The sequence below is a fragment of the Choloepus didactylus genome, chromosome 2 (assembly GCF_015220235.1).
Source record: "Choloepus didactylus isolate mChoDid1 chromosome 2, mChoDid1.pri, whole genome shotgun sequence".
Classification (NCBI taxonomy): domain Eukaryota; kingdom Metazoa; phylum Chordata; class Mammalia; order Pilosa; family Megalonychidae; genus Choloepus; species Choloepus didactylus.
Genome location: NC_051308.1, coordinates 168,845,083 through 168,866,323, shown reverse-complemented (window position 1 = coordinate 168,866,323; position 21,241 = coordinate 168,845,083). Strand labels below are relative to the sequence as shown.

The 21,241-nt window shown below is 36.8% G+C and overlaps 1 pseudogene; it reads left to right on the top strand.

The window, feature by feature from the left end:
* Positions 1-19,155, top strand: part of LOC119513800 — a 39,208-nt pseudogene extending 20,053 nt beyond the window's left edge.
* The last annotated feature ends 2,086 nt before the right edge of the window (positions 19,156-21,241 follow it).

Genomic DNA, 21,241 nt, shown 5'->3' with positions numbered 1-21,241 from the left:
TTGTCAGCTTGGTACCCATACACATCTCCTTAAACCATACTTGATCTCTAAATAAAAACAATGGCATTCCTATTTTTTCCTAATACTCTACTGTCTTATGTACAACAGGAAACGCACTAGCTCCCACCAGGATAGGGCACAAGTCCCTGGGTAATATTTACTTTTAAACTTGATATCATATAACTTAAATACTACAACATGAAACTAATACAACTTTTGTCATATGATAAGGAGATAAGATAGGGAAGAAAAGAAAGATATTTATGTATAGATACAAATAAAATCATTAAAAACAAGGAAAGAATATTCATAACCATTACAGTCCTCACTTCTGTAACTGGTCACAGGGTCATAGCTCATACTTATAACTACCTTGTTCCACTACCCATTCCCTATTCCCTTTACCCTCAAGAAGCACTTCAGCTGGCCATGGTTCTTTGCATAGTGGGGTGACCCAAACCTTCATTTCTGAAGTTTCTGGGCCATTGTCAGTCCTGCCTGGATTGGGTTATTACAGTTTTCCATTGACTTTAATCACAGGGCATGGTAACACTAAGAAACCACTGCATGATCTCTTGTATTCCAGGGAAACTCTTGTCTATCTCTGCTGTGTAGTTGCAGCCCTATTTCCCTATGATAGCCAGGATCAATCATATCAGCCAATCATATCAGAAGGAAGAAGTAAATTCCTTCTTTGCCTGTAGATTCAGAGTCATGAGAAGCCCAAAGTGGTCAGGTGACATTCTTAATTTCCAGTTCAATGGAATTGTTGTGTCTCCTGGTGGAAGCACTCCTCCTTTCGAAACTAAGACCTCTAGACAGGCAGAGCTTAAGGTTGCAGGGACAGGGAGCAAAAATTTTGAAGTGGATCACTAGGGAATGGGATCACTCCCATTTCCATCCCTTTATTCCAGGACCCATGAATCCTGGCTATGGGAGAAACAGCACCATAGAGGGATGCATACACAGTAGAACATACAAAATGTTCTCTCCTGGAAAACATTGCCCCAGCCCTGCAAGTATTGTCACCTAGGTTGGTGCCATAATTGAGTCTTCAAAAGACTATTTCACCTTCTGTCAACCCAGCTGCTTCAGGATTGTTAGGTACATGGTAAGACCAGTGAATTCAGTGAGTATGTGCCCATTCTCACATTTCATTTCATTTCATTTCATTTCATTTGTTGCTTGATCAAAAGCAATGATGTGTGGAATAGCCTGATAGTGAATAAGACTACGGAAGCAAGAAGCTGAAACTAGTGAAACCTGGAAGAAAAGGGAGAGACCAGCAGTTACTGCCATGTGCCTTGCCATGTGACAGAGGAACAAGGATCACTGATGTCCAGTATTTGGGAAAAAAGCATCCCTTTAATGATGCCTTGATTTGGATATTTTCCTGACTTAAAAATTGTAAGCTAATAAATTGCCATGTTTAAGCCAAAACATTTCATAGTATTTGTAGGGGTAGCCTAGGAAAACAAAACACTACTCATATAATTTGTGGTTTTTATAGCCTCCTTGTCTTTAAAAGCATTTTGATGTTACCTACTAAAAGAAGCCCCTTTCTAATTATCTTAGTACTCATGGTTCTTAATGCCTGTGAGACTAATCTGTTATTTTAATGTGCATGTTTCATTGTTCCATGTTCATTGTAGAATAATTTAGAAAACACATATAAGTAAAAATAAGTTAAGAAAAAAACACAACCATAATCTCTCTGCCCAGAGATAATTACAGTGAATTTTTTGCTCAGTATTCTCTTTTACCATGAATATATTTTTCCAAACCTGTAATGGTACTATAAACAGTCTGAAAATGTCACATAACAATATATTGTGAACGTATTGATATCCTATAGTATATCTTAGCCATATAACTCATTTAGCACTATCTCTTATTCAAATTATTTGTCATGTCTCCAATTTGATTATGAATCTCAAGAGGACACAAAGCATATTTTATTTGTTCTTGTCATAGCACTCCCTTTCTCCTATCAGCATATAACACAATACCACATTACTTTTCTTTGTCTATAGCAATTTCCTTTAAAAAGTTCCAGCAGACACTCAGAAGGACATATAGTTTTATGGTATTTTTGCCAAAAATTCATTTATTCCAGTAATGAGAAAATATTAGACAAACCCAAATTGAGGAGCATTCTACAAAAATAACTTACCTATGTTGATTGATATCCTTAAGATTTTTTTTTCTTTCTTTTTAATTCTAGCACCAAGGGATATCTTTCTTGCTGGCTGAAATGGCAATGAAAGTTGAACTAGATCAATTAATTTATCAGAGAGTGTGAAGGTTTATTCTGGTCACTGAAAATACCTTTTTTTGCTTCTATTGCAAAGGCATTTGCTGGAGATATTGCAAATCATTTAGCTACTGATGCTGTGCAAATTTTTGGAGGCAGTGGATATCCTGTTGAAAAACTGAATATCCTTTGAAAAACTAATGAGAGATGCTAAGATCTATCAGGTAAGTTTAAAAATGTTTTTTGTTTTTTAGGGCACAAGTATTTATAAATGACAGGGTAGATTTTTTATTATTTAGGGACTTTATATAACTAGTAATAATAAATGACTATGATTATAGAGGCTGTGTGAAAAAGTTTTTGGAACTAATTAGCATAAAGAAGAATGTTACCATTGATTGCGCATATGCTTTAAGAGATAATAGGGTGGCCAAAAGATGGAAGTAACCCAAGTTACTTCAGTTACAACTGAAGAATGGATAAATAAATGTGGTGTATACATACAATGGAATATTATTCAGTCACGTAAAAGTCCTGATACTGATACATGTGACAATGTGGATGAACCATGATGAGTGAAATATGCCAGACACAAAAGGACAAACATTGTATAATCTCACTGATTTGAAACAATTAGAATAAGCAAATTCATAGAGTCAGAATCTAGAATATATGTTATCAGGGGATGGAATGGGATAGAGAATGGGAAATTAAGGCTTAAAATGTACCAGGTTCTTATTTGGAATGATGGAAATGTTTTGGCAATTTATGGTGGTGATGGTAGCGCAACACTATGAATGCGATTAACAGTGAAATACATATATCTGAATTGATTAAAAGGGGATATGTTTGATTCTGTATACGTTAGGAAAAATTTGAAGAAAAAAATCCATGGGACTATACTAAACAGTGAACCCTAAGTTAAACCTTAGACTTTAGTTAATAGTACAATTATAAAAATGTGCTATCATCAATTGTGACAAATGTTCCACACTAATGCAAGGTGTTGGTGGTGCAGTGGTATATGGGAATCTTGTATTTTATTCATGATTGTTCTTTAAACTCACTACTTCTATAATAAAGGAAAAAAAAGAGATGACAGGCTTACAGAATAAATGATACAAACGCATATAGTATGTCTTGGTCAGCCATTGAGTTTCAACATCTTGGCTAATTGTAAAACCTTTTGCTCTCCTAAGAGTATGCATGCCATTCTAAATTAGTTTTATTATTTTGTTTTGAATCTGCTTGACAACTCTTGAGTTCATTAAAACCATATTTGGAGGAAAATAAACAACATCAGAAGACAGTTTTGATGTAGATGAACCTGTCTTCTAAATTACATCGGTGGTTAGAAAAACTTAGAAATAGTATTTTAGTAAATGAGATACAAATGCATATGTTCTACACAAGTGGTTTAAGATAACTACAACCCATGCTTCTCAATATGTCTTCCATTGATTCCCTACACTGCACCTGCCCCTGCCCTGCAAATTACTTGGCAAATCCAATAATGTGGGATAGAAGCATAGATTGCTAGAGTGAGAAGGAATTTTAGATGTAGTGCAGCCTCCCCACCCCCACCTTCAACATAGATGCAGAAACCAAGGACCAGATTTGATGCCTTTTCCAAAGTCACAGGTTTATCTGGTGATATTCTATTGGATTGTATAATTATATTATTAATATTATTATTATCAACCATTTAACCCTTCTCTACCATCTGAGATGAACTGACAGATGACTAGGGTTAGAAGTTTAAACAGAAAATGAGGAATAGCTTAGTGTCCAAAAACAAATCCTTACAGCATGTTTTCCTTTAACAACTGTTTTCTTTAGGTGGCAAGCAAAAAAAAAATAATAATAATAATAAAAAAATTCAGTCCTAAGAGTAGAATAGAGAATGACTGGAGGTAAAAAGAATATTGGGAAAAGACTTATGGGAAGATGGCAGAATAGGGAGTTGCAGGGCTCACTCCTCTTCCAAAAACAGTGAGTGCACAGGAAGAAACTGTCCAAAACAACTGTTCTGGGGCTCTGAAGACCCCAGGGGTACTGCACAGCATATAGGGAAGAGCAGCATAAAGACGCTGAGAAACTGCAGTTAAAACTTGTGAGTGAATCACTCAGGTGTCGCTCCTGGCACCCATCCCCCACTCTCAAGACAAGCAGTTTTGGGTTATCCCAGGACTGGGAGAGCCATGGAAGTCCACCTCCCCAAGAACAGAGGGGGACACAGCCCAGCATTGATCCAGCTATTGTCTGGCAAAACTGCTGGGTCCTGCTGCTTTGGCCCATCCCAGACAAGTGGTGCCACACTATTGTTTCAACTCATGTCAGAGGCAAGCCACCAGAAGGCTAAAAGATCCTGCCTTCTAGGCTGTAGGGAATAGACTGATGAAGAGGACCATCTGCCAGGCAGACAAGTAAAGCACCTTTGGGAGCCATCAGAGGACTTCTTAGTGAAGACTGCCATCTGGGCAAGTCAGAAAGCACAGCTGAAGAAAAGCCTTTTGATGGCTTTCCCTAGGGCCCTTCCCAGTGTGGGTTCCCTGGCCCTGTCTTGACTGGGCAATATTGATGAACCAACTGTGAAAGGAGAGCCTTAACACAAACCCCATCAACAACAAAATCTGAGACAAGAGAAACTGACATTCAGAATAATCTCATCAAGATAATGAGATGCCCAGATATCAGCAAAAAATTAAAAGGCACACTAGGAAACAGGAAGATGTGATCCAAAGGAACAGATATTTGGAGGAGATACAGAATTTGGAACAATTAATCAAAGATGATCAAACAAATCTCCTAAATCACTTCAAGGAGAGTGTATTATTCAGATTCTCTAGGGAGACAGAACCAACAGGAGATACCTGTAAATATGAGATTTTATAAAAGTTTCTCATGCAACTGTGGGGATGGATGAGTCCAGATTCCATAGGGCAGGCCATGAACTGGCAACTCCAATGAAGTCCTCTATGAACTCCCTAGGAGAGGCTGGCTGGCCAAAGAAGACATGAAAGTTCTTTCTTTTCCCTTAAAAGTCTTCAACTGATTGGATTCTCTCATTGTGGAAGACACTCCCTTAGTTGATTGTAGATGTAATTAGCCACAGATGCAATCAATTGACTGATGATTTAATAAACCAGCCTTATGGTTTATTAACCAGCCATGAAATGTCCTTGCAGTAATGGTTAGGCCAGTGCTTGCTTAACCAGACAACTGGGCACCATCACCTGGCCAAGTTGATAAATGAAACTAACCATCAAAGAGATGAAGGAAAATATGGCCAAAGAGATAAAGGGTATTATGAAGACACTGTGTGAGCACAAGAGGAATTTGAAAATATAAAAGGAAACAGAAATAATGGGAATGAAATACACACTAGAAGAGATTAAAAATACAGAAGAGACATACAACAGCAGATTTGAAAAGGCAGAAGAATCAGTAAGCCAGATGATAGAGCAGTTGAAATCTTACAAGCAGAATAAAAGATGGAGGAAATAATGGAAAAAAATTGCAGGATCTCAAGGATTTGAATGACAGCAAAAGCACACAAATAGGTGCCATGGGTGTCCCAGAAGGAGAAGAAAAGATAAAAGGGGCAGTAAGAATATTTGCGGAAATAATGGCCAAAAACATCCCAACTCTTATGAAAGCATAAATGCACATATCCAAGAAGCACAATGTATTCCAAAGGAGAATAGTTCCTAATAGACCTAATCCAAGACACAAATTAATCAGACTTTCAAATGCCAAAAAGCAGCAAGAGATAACTGATTCATCACATACAGGGATGCACAATAAAACTAATTTCCAATTTCTCATCAGAAATCATAGAGGCGAGAAGGCAGTAGAATGATGTATTTAAGATCCTGAAAGAGAAAAACTGCCAACCAAGCATTCTTTTTCAGTTTTTTCCAGCAAAACTGTCCTTCAAAAATGAGAAAAAATTTTAAAATATTCACAGATAAGCAGAAACAGAGACTTCATGAACAAGAGACCTGCCCTATAAGAAATATTAAAGGGAGTTCTAAAGGCCAAATGGAATAGACAGGAGAGCGAGGCTTGGAGGGGAATGTAGAAATGAAGATTATCAGTAAGGGAAACTAAAAGTGTAAAAAAGGACAAAAATAAGTAATGACATATAAAAACCAAAGGTTAAAATGGTTGTAATAAATACTCTCTTTAAAGTAATAACATTGAATGTTAATGGATTGACCACCCCAATCAAAAGACACAAATTAGCAGAATGGACAAAATAATATGATTCATCTATATACTGTCTATGAGACTCACCTTAGAACCAAGGACACAATTACTTTAAAAGTGAAGATTGAAAAAAGATATTCCACACAAGCAGTAACCAAAAAAGCACTGGGGTGGCTATACTAATACTGGACAAAATAGACTTTAAAGGCAAAACTGTTAAAAGAGACAAAGAAGGAAATTATATAATAATAAAAGGGACAAACCACCAAGAAGAAATAACAATCACAAATATTTATGCACCTAACCAAGGTGCCCCAAATATACATGAGACAAACACTGGCAAAACTGAAGGAAGGCATAGACATTTCTACAGTAATAGATGGTAATCAATACAATCCTCTCATCAATAGATAGAACACCTAGACAGAGGATCAATAAAGAAATAGAGAACTTGTATATGATAAATGAACTAGACCTAACAGATATATACAGAACATTGCACTCCAAAAGAGCAGGATATACATTCTTCTCAAGTGCTTATGGATCATTCTCCAGGATAGACCACATGTTGGGTCACAAAACAAGTCTCAATAAATTTAAAAAGATTGAAATTATACAAAATACTTTCCCTGAATATAAGAGAATGAAGCTAGAATAAAAAGGGGGGGACTGGAAAATTCACAAACAGGGAGGATAAACAACACACTCAATCAGTTGGTCAAAGAAGAAATTGCAAGAGAAATTAGTAATATCTCAAGGTGAATGAAAAAAAGAACATAACATATCAAAACTCATGGAATACAACAAAGGCAGTACTGAGAGGGAAATTTATAGCCCTAACCACCTACATTAAAAAGGGACAAAGAGCTAAACACAAAAACCTATCTGCACACCTGAATGAACTAGAAAAAGAACAGTAAACAAATCCCAAAGAAAGTAGAAGAAAAGAAATAACAAAGATTAGAGCAAAAATAAATGAAATTGAGAATAAAAAGCAGTAGAGATAATTCAGAAAACTGAAAGTTGAGAAAATTAATAAAATTGACAAACCTTTAGCTAAGCTGACAAAGAAAAACAGAAGATGCAAATAAATAAAATCAGAAATGATAGGGGAGACATCACTACTGACCCCACAGAAATAAAAAGATCAAAAGAAGATACTATGAGAAACTGTATGCCAACAAACTAGAAAACATCAATGAGAAGGAAAACTTCCTAAAACACATGAACAACCTACACTGCCTCTAGAAGAAATAGAAGACCTCAACAAACACAATTAAAGAGATTGAAATGGTCATAAAAATCCTCCCAACAAATAAAAGCCCAGGACCAGTTGACTTCAAAGGTGATTTCTACCAAGCATTCCAGGAAGAATACCACTCCTGCTCAAATCTTCCAAAAAATTGAAGAGGTGGGAAAACTACCTAACTAATTCTACGAGGCCAACATCACCCTAAAGCAAGGCCAAAGATATTACAAGAATAGAAAATTACAGACCAATTTCTTTTATGAACACAGACACAAAAATCCTCAACAATTACTTGCAAACTGAATCCAACAGCACATTAAAAGAATTTTACACCATGATCAAGTGTGTTTATCCCACACATGCAAAGGTGATTCAACACAAGAAAATCACCACAGTAAGAAATAGAAGGGGAAAACAATTCATGATCATCTCAGTTGATGAGGAAAATGCATTTGACAAAATCCAGCATGCTTTCTTGACAAAAACCCTTTGAAAGGATAGGAATCATAGGAAACTTCCTCAACATGATAAAAGACCTATATGAAAAACAAGAGCTGACATCATAGATATTGGTGAATGACTGAATTCTTTCCCTCTAAGATCTGGTACAAGACAAGGATGCTTACTGTCACCATTGTTATTCAACATTGTGCTGGAAGGTCTAGCTAGAGCAATTAGGCAAGAAAAAGAAATAAAAGACATCCAAATTGGAAAGGAAGAAGTAAAACTTTCATTATTTGAAGATGACATGATCTTATATGTAGAAAGTCATGAAAAGTCTACAAAACTACTAGAGCTAATAAATGAATGCAGCAAAATTGCAGGATACAAGATCAATAGGCAAAAATCAGTAGTGTTCCTATATGTGAGTAAGCAGCAATCTGAGGAGGAAATCAGGAAAAAAAATCCATTTACAACAGCAACTAAAAGAATCAAATATCTAGGAATAAGTTTAACCAAGGATGTAAAGCACCTATACACAGAAATCTTCAAAACATTAAAAGAAATCAAAGATCTAAGTAGATGAAAGGGCATACTGTGTTCATGGATTGTAAAACTAAATATTGCTAAGATGTCAGTTCTACCCAATTTGATTCACAGATTCGGCACAATACCAATCAAAACTCCAGCCCCTTTGCAGAAATGGAAAAACCAATCATCAAATTTATTTGCAAGGGCAAGTTTCCACAAATAGCCAAAAACATCTAGAGAAAGAAGAATGAATTTGGAGGACTCACAATTCCTGACTTTAAAGCATATTACCTGACTACATATGTCAAAACAACATGATACTGACATCAAGGGAAAGGAAGGCATCCAAATTGGAATCATATTCAAGGGAATCATATTCAGAGTTCAGAAATAAACTCTAACATCTATGGTAAATTGATTTTTGACAAGGCAACCAAGTCCATTCAACTGGGACAGAACACTGTCTTCAACAAGTGGTGCTGGGAGAAGTGGATATCCATATGCAAAAGAATGAAAGAGGATCCCTCTATCACACCTAATACACAAATTAACTCAATTGGATCAAAGACCTAAACATTAGAGCTAGGACTATAGAAATACTGGAAAAAAATGTAGGGAGGCATCTTAAAGCTCTTTTGGTAGGTGGTCATTTCTTAGACTTTATACCCAAAGCACAAGGAAAAAAAATAGATAAATGGGACCTCCTCAAAATTAAAAACTTCTGTGCTTAAAAGAACTATTTCAATAAAGTGAAAAGGCAGCCTACTCAATGGGAGGAAATATTTGCAAATTGCATATCTGATAAGGGTTTAATATCCAGAATATATAAAGTAAATCCTATAAAACAACGATAAAAAGACAACCCAATTACAAAATGGGCAAAAGACTTGAATAGACACTTTTCCAAAGAGGACATACAAATGGCTAAAAAGCAGATGAAATCATGCTCAGCTTCAATAGCTATGAGAAATGCAAATCAAAACCACAATGAGATAACATTTCACATCTACTAGATTGGCCACTATTTAAAAAACAGAAAATTGGAAGTGTTGGCAAGGATGTGGTGATAAAGGAACACTTATTCACTGGTAGTGGGATTGTAGAATGGTGTAACCACCATGGAAGACAGATTGGCAGTTCCTCAGGAAGCTAAGTATAGAATTGCCGTATGATCTGGCAATCCCACTACTAGGTATATTCTCAGAAGAACTGAAAGAAGAGACTCATACAGACATTTGCACATCAGTGTTGTTCTGGTTTGCTCAAGCTGTAAAATACCAGAAATGGGTTGGTTTTCATAAAGGGGATTTATTACATTAAAAAATGTACAGTTCTAAGGCCATAAAAGGTACAAACTCAAGCATCAACAAGAAGATACCTTCACTGAAGAAAGGCCAATGGTGTCCAGAACACCTCTGTCAGCTGGGAAGGCATGTGCCTGTGTCTGCTGGTCCCTTGCTCCCAGGGTGTGTTTCAAGATGGCTTTCTCCAAAATGTCTCTCGGCCTCTGTCTGTCTTAGCTTCTCTCAGCTCTCTAGTTGGTTCTCTTGGGGTGTTTCTCTCTAAGCATCTGAGAGTCCTTTCTTAGCTGCTCCAGGGAAAACTCTGGGCTCCATCTCTTAGCTTAGCACCTCCAAATGTCCTTCTGTCTGCATTTCCCAGTGTCTCCAAGCATCTGGGTCTGTGTTGGCTCTTAACTTCTCCTGGGAGCAAACTCTGGATTACATAATTTAGCTTCTCTCTCTCCCAGCTTCTTTCTTAATGGACTCCAGTGATCTAATTAAAACCCATCCAGAATGGGCAGGATCAAACCTCCATGGAAAAGATCTAATCAAAAGGTCTTGCCTACAGTTAGGTGGGTCACATCTCTGGAAACAACCTAATCAAAAGGTCCCACCCTAATCAAAAGACTAAGAAGTCTGCCCCCACAAGATTGCATTAATAACATGGTTTTTGTGGAGGACATAATAGATTCAAACCAGCACAGATGTTCATAGCAGCATTAGTCACAGCTGCCAAAAGGCAGAAGGGACCTAAGTTCCATCAACCGATAAATGGATAAATAAAATGTAGTATCTACATATGATGGAATATTATTCAGCTGTAAGAAAGAATGAAATCCTCATGTGTGCAGCAACATGGATTAATCTTGCAGACCTTATGTTGAGTGAAATAAGCAGACACAAAAGGTCCAATATTGTATGATCTCATTCATGTGAACTACTTATAATAAGCAAACTGAGAGTTAGAATCTAGAATACAGGTTACAAGGGGATAGAATGGGGTTAGAGGAAGGGGAGCTGATTCTTAATGTGTGCATGGTTTTTATTTAGGTTGATTATAAATGTTTGGAAATGAATAGAAGTGATAGTAGCACGTTATTGTGAATGTAATTAACCGCACTGAATCCTGTGTGTGATTGTGATTGAATGGGGCAGTTTATGGTCGGGTATGTCACTACAAGGAAAGCTAGGGGATGAAACATGGGACTTTAAAACATATTGAAGCCTGTTGTAGGTGATGAAAGTGGTAAATAGTACATATACAAGAATGTTCTTCCATGAACTAGAAGAAATGTATGTCACTATTACAAAGTCTTAATAATACGGTAGTATATGGGGAAAATATACCTAATGAAAACTATGGACTATGGTTAACAGTAATATTATTCTGCCATCATTTATAACAAAGGAACCATACCAATGCTAAGTGTCAATAATTCTGGTGTCTAAGATGTATGAGGTTTTCTTTTTGGACTAATGTGAAATGTTCTAAGATTGATTTTGGTGATAAAATTTCAAATGTGATTGTACACATTAGACAGATTGCATGGTATGGGATTAAAAATGCTTTTTAAAAAGAGAATATAGATGACAAGGAGTAAAGAACTGTTCAGAAAAATTGTGTAAATATTTTGGCAATTTCTTAATCGTCACTATTTCCTAAGCTTTTTGAATTGTTAACATCTTTTTATTTGGCATTTTTAAGATCCTCCTCCAAAATGTTCGTAAAAGGCTTTTTAAATACTTTAATCTGTATAGAGAATTAAATATTTTGAAAGGTGTTTTAGTTTTCTCTTTAATAAAGCAAATACCATGTAAAGGGTTGGTTTAAACAACAGTAATTAATTGGCTCATGATTTTGAGGCTAGGAGAAGTTTAAAACCAAGATGTCAACATTCATCTCCTGTTGTACACCTCCCAGAAGTTACTTGAAAATCTTGTTTAATTATAAGCCCACATTTCAGTTGCCTTGTTTAAAACAAATCAGTAAATCTTGCCTGAAATTTTTTTATATGACTCCATTGGTCTCTAGGTAGCCTTTGGTCTGTTGTGTACAATCTCTTTTCATGATTTCATGTGCATATGTTCTGAAAAGGAATTAAAGTAAAAGTGCTTAATGCTTCTTAGTGTATCTCTATATTCTTTCCAATAATTCTTATTACTTCATGCTAATAGTGTGTATTTGATGCATTTTACTGTGGTGAAAAAAAAGTCACGTTTTAATTTTGAACTGCATAAATTACCTGCTCATTTTTCATTAGAGACTGTTAACATGGAAAATGAAGATATCTAATGATGCGTAAGAAACAACTTTTGTGAATTTAATGTTTTTTTGTAATTCTAAACATCAAATAGTGCTATAATCTATTATATTAACAAATTACCCAAATACAAATCTAAATGTTTACAAAAATAAAATATTTAAATTACTATATTGTTCATGTTCAATAACAGAATTGTATTATAATGGTTTAAGGATATTTAGAACCTTCTTATTTAAATTGGGAATTACATAGAAATAACAAATAGAATATACACATTTTCAAATGTAGATGTGAATTTGCAAAACACCAGTCCACATACAAATCTAAACATAAACCTTCTAGACATGATATGAATGTAGTTTAAAGCCTAGAATGAAAATATTTATTAAAGTACTCTGAAAATAATTACAAAGCAATTATATCATTTTGTATTAATTGTGATTGATATTGTCAAGTTGCATATCACAGAGTTGTATCAGTTTATTCTGCAGTCAGCAGAAAATGAGAGCCTGTTTCTCCAATCCTCACCAACACAGTATATTGTCAAAATTTGACAAGTTGAAAGGTAGGATACCTCACTGTGTGTATTTTTTTTAAATAAAACTTTTTAATGAAGTATATAAATATATATGTAAGTGTGTAAATCAGAACTTTATAGCTCAATGGATTATCACAAAGTGAATATATTGTGTAACCACCACCAAAGTCTTTTTTTTTAATTTTAAAATTTTTTATTTATTGAGATTGTTCACATACCATACAATTATCCAAAGATTCAAAGTGTACAATCATTTTCCCCCAGTACCATCATACAGCTGTGCATACATTACCACAATTGATTTTTTTCAGGTTTTAGAACATTTTCATTACTCCAGAAAAGAAATACAGATAAAAAATAGGAAACGCAATTCCTCCCATACCCCTAACTACCCCCCCTCCATTATTGACTCATAGTATTAGTATAGTACATTTGTTACTGTTGATGAAAGAATGTTAAAATACTACTAACTGTAATTAGTTTGCAATAGGTATAGTTTTCCCTGTATGCCCCTCTATTTCTTTTAAAGTTTCAGAATAGTATTTAATTTTCAGATGTTTATAGTCATCTTATTTGATATCACGAAATCATGGCCGTGTTATGAATTTTACAGATGAGGATATTGTTGCACTATTCTCACCATACATAGGTTGCAGAATAAATCTGAATACAGATCAATACTTCCCCTTCTTCCTCCTTTGTATATTTACAAACATGCCTACACATAACCTTTGCTATTCAAATTATTTTCATCTGAACCAAGGAACTAAATGCATTGAGATAATTTTGTTTTGTTTATAGGAATTCTCACTGTAAACTATACAAGCTTAGGGATCAGAGAGTAAATAGATTTTTTTTTTTGTCAAACCCTCTATCTGAATTCAGAAGCTAAAATGCTTCAGTATTTTCCATTAACTATGCAATAAATAGTAAGTCTTGGGTCCACAATTAATGTTCTTTTGTTTCAGTGTATGAAATAGAATTGCCACCTAAATTCAGTGGTTCAATGACTACTGTAACAGATGTCTCTCCATATATAAATAGACATTTTCACCAACACTGCTCCCTATATGCCTTTGCTCTATATATCCCATGCCTATCTCCAGACAATGGCATCTAACCACACCAACCAATAAAACATAATTGAGAATACACATTTTCCAATGGTCTCAAAAAGTGTAAGAGTATTCCTTTGCATTTTCAAAAGAAGTCTATATTTTCAGACTTAAATTTAATACTTTTTAATTATTTTTAGTCTTAATTCCTGTTTTATCAATTAGGAAACTAAGAGTCATCTTACGAGTTAAGTGAGATGACCACATTTACAATCAGGAAGTCAGAAAAGTGAGGCAAGTGTCTTCATCTTCTGACTTCTAGTGTTTCAGAAAGAATGCCATACCATAAACCTGATTTATCCATTTGAAATAGAGTGAAAGAAATGGTAGCATGGGATAGGATGTGATACTAAGTATGTTTTCTCCTTCATAATGTCACCATGCTGCAATGTCTGTTTATTCCTCTCTGAAATACAGAATTAAAAATAATTTAATATAGGGTTGTGTCTTATGATGACTATGATGATAATAAAGCCAAACTTATATTCAGTGGTCACTATATGGCTTTAAAAATGCATCTTCATGTAATATTATGGAACCTTTCTCCATGTCTCTCTCTCCTTTCTTTGTTTCTCTGTCGGTAAGGCTCCTTTTAGTATCTCAAGTAGGGCAGGTCTTTTATTAGCAAAATCTCTCAGCATTTGTCTGTCTGTGAATAATTTAAGCTCTCCCTCAAATTTGAAGGAGAGCTTTGCTGGATAAAGAATTCTTGGTTGGAAGTTTTTCTCTCTCAGAATTTTAAATATGTTGTGCCACTGTCTCCTTGCCTGCATGATGGCTGGAGAGTAGTCACTACTTAGTCTTATGTTTGTTTCTTTGTATGTGGTGAATTGTTTCTCTCTTGCTGCTTTCAGAACTTGCTCCTTCTCTTCAGTATTTGACAGTCTGATGAGAATATATCTTGGAGTGGGTTTATTTGGATTTATTCTATTTGGAGTTCATTGGGCATTTATGCTTTGTGTATTTATGCTGTGTAGAAGGTTTGGGAAATTTTTCCCATCAATTTCTTTGAATACTCTTTCTACACCTTTACCCTTCTCTTCCCCTTCTGGGACACCAATGAGCCTTAAATTTGGACATTTTATTTTATCTTTCATATTCCTGAGGTCCATTTCAATTTTTTCAATTTTTTCCCCATTCTTTCTTTTGTTCTTTCATTTTCCATTTTGTCATTCCCCAGGTTGCTGAATCATTGTTCAGCTTCCTCTAGTTTTGTACTATGAGTATCCAGAATCTTTTTAATTTGGTTGACAGTTTCTTTTATTTCCATAAGATCATCTGTTTTTTTATTTATGCTTGCAATTTCTTCTTTATGCTCTTCTAGGCTCTTCTTCATGTCTTTTATGTCCTGTGCCATGCTCTTTGTCATGTCTTTTATATCCGGTGCCATGGTCTCATTGTTTGTCTTGAGTTCTTTGATTAATTGCTCCAAGTACTGCATCACCTCTGACCTTTTGATTTGGGTATTTGGGTCTGGGTTATCCATATCATCTGGTTTTTTCATATGCTTTAAAATTTTCCATTGCTTTTTTGCCTCTTGGCATTTGCTTAACTTGATAGGGTTATTTTAGGACATGTAGGTTAATTCAAAGACTAATCAATAATGTGTCAGATCTACAGCTTGGTGGCATACACTTTGTCTAACTAACCAGCAGGTGGCATCTGCAAGCCACCTATTCCCCTCAAGCCAGTTCTCCCCAACTTTGTCTTTGTAGTGTGTGGGGGTCTGACTCTTGTGGGGTCCAATTGGTGCACCAGTTTTGCATGTGTAGTTGGTGCTGTCTGCCCTGAATGTGGGGTGTGTGTCTGAACAGTTAGGGAGCAAGGGCGGGGGCGGCTTTAACAATCAAACCTCCCAGGTGTTCCTGGAGAATTAAGGCTGTTCCAAGAGTCTAAACCTTCAGTTTGGTCTTGCCACAGATTGTCTCTGCTGCTGACCCACAAGTCCTTGGTATTTGTGTATGGTACCTGGGATTTCCAAGTGGGTCCCTCTTTCAAGCTGTGCCCTCCCAGGGCCTCTGCTGAGGGAAGGCTGTGCTACCTCACAAGTGTGTGCTGACCTTCTTGGGAAGTCTGGGCTGCAGGGCCATGTAGGGCTGTTCCCAGTCTGCTGAAAGGATGACTGAATGGGGCAATTTAATTTCCCCCTTTTTGCACTGCTCTGCCTTCCTAGCTCCAGCACAATTGGCTGTGGGTTTGCAAAAGGCTATTATCCATGCCAGATATTGTAGCGTGTGCACGCATTGTTGGAAACACTTCCCATAGCACTGGGTTTTTTGGTACAGCTCTGGGCTGTGGCGCCAGGCAGGAGTGTTCCCAGCCTGCCAGGAAGATGTCTATAAGGGGCATTTTTTTTCCCTTTTGGCTAACCTCTGCCTGCCTCACTCTGAGACAATTAGCAGTGGGTGCACAATAGGCTATCATCCACACCAGATACTGGGGGCATACTCACAGGTTGTGGAGATGTCGTTCCTGCCATGCTTCCCTGTGCGGTTCTCGCTGCCATATCCACTGCTGCTTTTGGGTTTTTAAAAAAGAACTAGTCCAACTCCAAACGCCAACCCATGGTTTTCCCACACTGCAGTGTGGCTGTCGGATATTCAGCAGGCTTACTCACTCATTTCAGAATGCAGACTGCCAGTCTCACCAAGTGCACGGTCCCCGTGGATTTAGCAGAACTTGTCCAGCTGGTGCATCGCTGGAACTGGTGTTCTGGGTGACTTTCTGGCTTATATCTAGCATTTTTCATGGGGGTGTTTTTTTGCCCTTTCTCTCCTAACCGCCATCTTCCAGGGGTCCTGATCCATAGTTTTTACTTATAGATTTTATGCTGTGTTCTCAGGCATTCCTCCCAATTCAGGTTGGTGTATGATGAGTGGATGATCATGTTTGTCCTCCCGCAGTTATTCCAGCTTATTTACTAGTTGTTTCTGTTTTTTTTAGTTGTTCCAGGGGGACTGCTTGGCTTCCACTCCTCTCTATGCCACCATCTTAGATCCTCCCAAAGTCTTTTTTAATATAGGTGTTTAAGGCTATAAAATTCCTTCTCAGAACTGCCTTTGCTTCATCTCATGAGTTTTGAAATGTTGTGTTCTTATTTTCATTTGTCTCAAGATATTTACTGATTTCTCTCGCAATTTCTTCTTTGACCCACTGATTGTTTAAGAGTGTGTTGTTTAGCCTCCATGTATTTGTGAATTTTCCAGTTCTCTGCCTATTATTGATTTCCAGCGTCATTCCATTATGGTCTGAGAAAGTGCTTTGTATAATTTCAGTCATTTAAAATATATTTACCTGTTTTGTGCCCCAGCATATGGTCTATTCTAGAAGATGATCCATGAGCACTTGAGAAAAATGTATATCCTGCTGTTTGGGGGTGCAATGTTCTGTATATATCTGTTCAGACTGGTTCATTTATCATATTATTCAAGTTGTCTATTTCCTTACTGATCCTCCATCTAGACATTCTATCTATTAATGAGAGGGGTGTATTGAAATCTCCAACTATTACTGTAAGGACATCTATTTCTCCCTTCAGTTTTACCAGTGTTTGTTTTGTGTATTTTGGGGCACCCTGGTTAGATGCATAAATATTTATGATCGTTATTTCTACTTGGTGGATTGCCCTCTTTATTATTATATGATGTCATTCTTTGTTTCTTTTAACAGTTTTGCATTTAAAGTGTTTTTTTTTTCCAATATTAGTATAGCTACCCCAGCTTTTTAGTTGCTTACTGTTTGAACAGAATATCTTTTTCCAACCTTTCACTTTCAATCCATTTGTGTCCTTGGGTCTAAGGTGAGGCTCATAGACACCATGTAAATGGATCATAAAAAGAACTACTGGGACTCTCCATTTTGGTATCTTCCAGCTGAGGAAAAGTTGAAGAGAATAATAGAACAATCATAAACATCCAGAGTTAATTATCTCCAACAATATACAGTGATTTAGTAGAAAGGAAGAAAATAGAGAAAATAATTAGAACAAAAGTCTCTGAGGCAGGAAGAGTAGAGAAGAGGCATACTGAGTACCCAAAGGGAAGTAACCTCCGCACGTATCCTTGATAAAGGGGCAAAACTCTCTACTTTCTGTTTTCCCCAGAGGAGTAGACAGTTCGGGTTGGAAGGAAGAGGGATGGAAATTGCTGCTGGGGAGAAATGGGTGAATGTGAAAAGGGAAGTATAAGAAAAATTGATGTCCCAGATGTGGAGAATTCAACAAACAAAAGAAAAACAAAAAATTCTAGACCACACTCTCCAAATGAGATAAAGCTCCCAGGACTCCACAATGAGTTGAGGGAATAAACCAATGCCTAGATATTTCTCACTGTGACTAAGATAAACCCCAACAGATGAACAGAGTTCAGCACAGAATATATTTAATAAACTTCCAGGAGAGAGTAGAGCACAAATCCTCCAAACAAGGCTAATACAGCCACAGTTATCTCCTTCCATCCTCTCTGAACTCGGAGGTAACAGAAAAGCAAATTAAAATCAGCCACATTACAGCAGAGCAATGTGGTCTGGACAAAGCTTCTCATATGTTAAATAAAAGTGATAAAAAGGACATAAGAACTATGTAAACACATATCAGCAAAAATAAATAAATATAAGAAAGGAGAAGATGGGTGAAGATGCCATACTAGAAGCAGAACTCCACAAAGAAACAATTTCCTGCAGGTGCTTCATGATACAGAAATTAATGAGAACATAAAATCAATTTTAAAAGATAAGGTGATAAAGCAATAGCAAAGATGAAAAAGGAGAATGCAAACCCAGGGAAACAAATTGAGAACCATACAACACCATTATAGAACAAAAAGCAAATTAGAAACCACAAGGTTTATTGAATATAATTTCAAACTCCAAACCCATTCACATTTAACATTTCTCCTATCTCTAGTCTATGTTGAGTAGAGGGTTGATATTGGTTCCTTTTCTCTTCCTAGCTGCATCTCCTGAATTTGTTAGTCACTGTTTCTGATACCTGGGGGCTAGAGAAATAGGTGTTGGGAAAATGGGGTAGAGTTTTTGTGGCAAGTATGGTTATAATACACCTCCACTGTCCTTTAGATAGCAGTAGAATAATTGCTGACTCTTACAGATCCACTGTAGTTCCCTCCTCTGCCTTGTTTCTGTCTAGTACTGGATTTCTGGGGATGGCTGGATTTCTGGGGTCCATCCCTTCTTTCATGTTCCTTTTTCCCTCAGGCAGTACTCTTGGTGAGAATCATGTCCACAGAGTCCATATCAAGTCCTCAAGCATAACGCTTTACCCTACCTCTCCAAACAAATGGCCCTTTTGAAAGCCCTGTCTTTAACTTGAGAAGGGGTTGTATATGTACCATATTCTGCCATTTAAAAAATTAATACTGTGCTATTTTTCTGGTTCAAGTTCAAGGACAGGTGAAAAGATAACATGGCCTCTATACAAGGTTGCTTTTACATCTTTTATTCCTAAAGCATTAAATAAACTATGTCGTAGATGAAAATAAAATAAAAAGAGGCCAGTGGCTGCAGCTCCTCATGCTTTACTTACATCCTATAGAAACCCAATTGCAGTACAATGGAATTGGCAGACTGCCAATTTTCTAGGTCAGAGAAGGAATTGGATTCATTAACTTTCATGACCCTGGTCACACCAACACTCAGAAATAACTTAGAATACCAAGAGAAAGCAATAATTCTTCTATGCAGGGAGCCATTTTATCCAGACCTTGAAATTCTTGCTGTGCCAGCACTGGGGCAACCTCTTCTCTAAGCCTGCACTGCAGTGCCAAGTTTTTGTTTGTGTCTATTTAGGTGATTTGTGCTGCAAAGGAACACTACCTCTTCTATTTCCTTGAGGAGGGAGGTGGTAGGGTGGGTGAAATGCAAAGTACTTCATCAAATCCTTTCCAAAGAAATCTCTTTTTCTCTTCCATCTCAACTTCTTATGTAGGTTGCTGGTGGGTCAACAGCTAAATCAGGCAGAACTAGTTTAGGGCCATGACCTATAAAATTCTTACATGAATAGCATGGTACCGCTCTTTAAAATGAGAGGCACATATTTTTTTCTTCTCAGCTTTTGAAGCCTGTCATAGAACATCCTGTTAAATCGTCTACCATATTCTTCCTTTGTACTGTTATTGCTTGGGTATTTGTGAGTTCCTTAGGGTAGAGACTGCATCACCCATCCGTGTTTTCTCTGCAGTACTTAGGATAGCACCTGTTCCGTGAAGACAATACATAATGTTTTGGGAAATTTCTTTCCTGATATTTTCTACCTATGCACATACTATCCACTTTTCAGTACTGAAACAAATCTACCTTTTCCATGAAGCCTTCCTCTTACATTTCAGCTCCATTAACCTCTCCTTGTCCCTGATCTCATCTAACACTTTTTAATGCAATTTTATTGAGATATAATCACACAACATACAATCATTCAAAGTATGCAATCAGTTGTTCACAGTATCATCATATAGTTGTGGTTTCATCACCACAAACTTTGAACATTTTCATTACTCCAAAAAGTAAAAAAAAAAATTAAAATAAAAAAGAACATCCAAAACATCCCATTCGCCCTGCATTATGCATTTACTTTTTAAATATAGTTTAATTGAGATATATTCACATACCCTACAGTCATCCACAGTGTACAATTAGATATTCACAGAACCACCATACAGTTGTGCATTCATTACCAGAATCAATTGTTGAAACTTTTCCTTACTTCAAAATAAAAATAAAGGAAAAAGGAAGATGGCAGACTGGTGAGCTGTATGTTTTAGTTACTCCTCCAGGAAAGTAGGTAGAAAGCCAGGAACTGCGTGGACTGGACACCACAGAGCAATCTGACTTTGGGCATACTTCATACAACACTCATGAAAACGTGGAACTGCTGAGATCAGCGAAATCTGTAAGTTTTTGTGGCCAGGGGACCCGCGCCCCTCCCTGCCAGGCTCAGTCCCGGGGGAGGAGGGGCTGTCAGCTCTGGGAAGGAGAAGGGAGAACTGCAGTGGCAGCCCCTATCGGAAACTCATTCTACTGATTCAAACTCCAACCATAGATAGACTGAGACCAGACACCAGAGAATCTGAGAGCAGCCAGCCCAGCAGAGAGGAGACAGGCATAGAAAAAAAACAACACGAAAAACTCCAAAATAAAAGCGGAGGATTTTTGCAGTTCTGGTGAACATAGAAAGGGGAAGGGCCCTGAGGCGCATATGCAAATCCTGAAGAAAAGCTGATCTCTCTGCCCTGTGGACCTTTCCTTAATGGCCCTAATTGCTTTCTCTCTTAGCATTTCAATAACCCATTAGATCTCTGAGGAGGGCCCGTTTTTTTTTTTTTTTTTTTTTTAATCCTTTTTT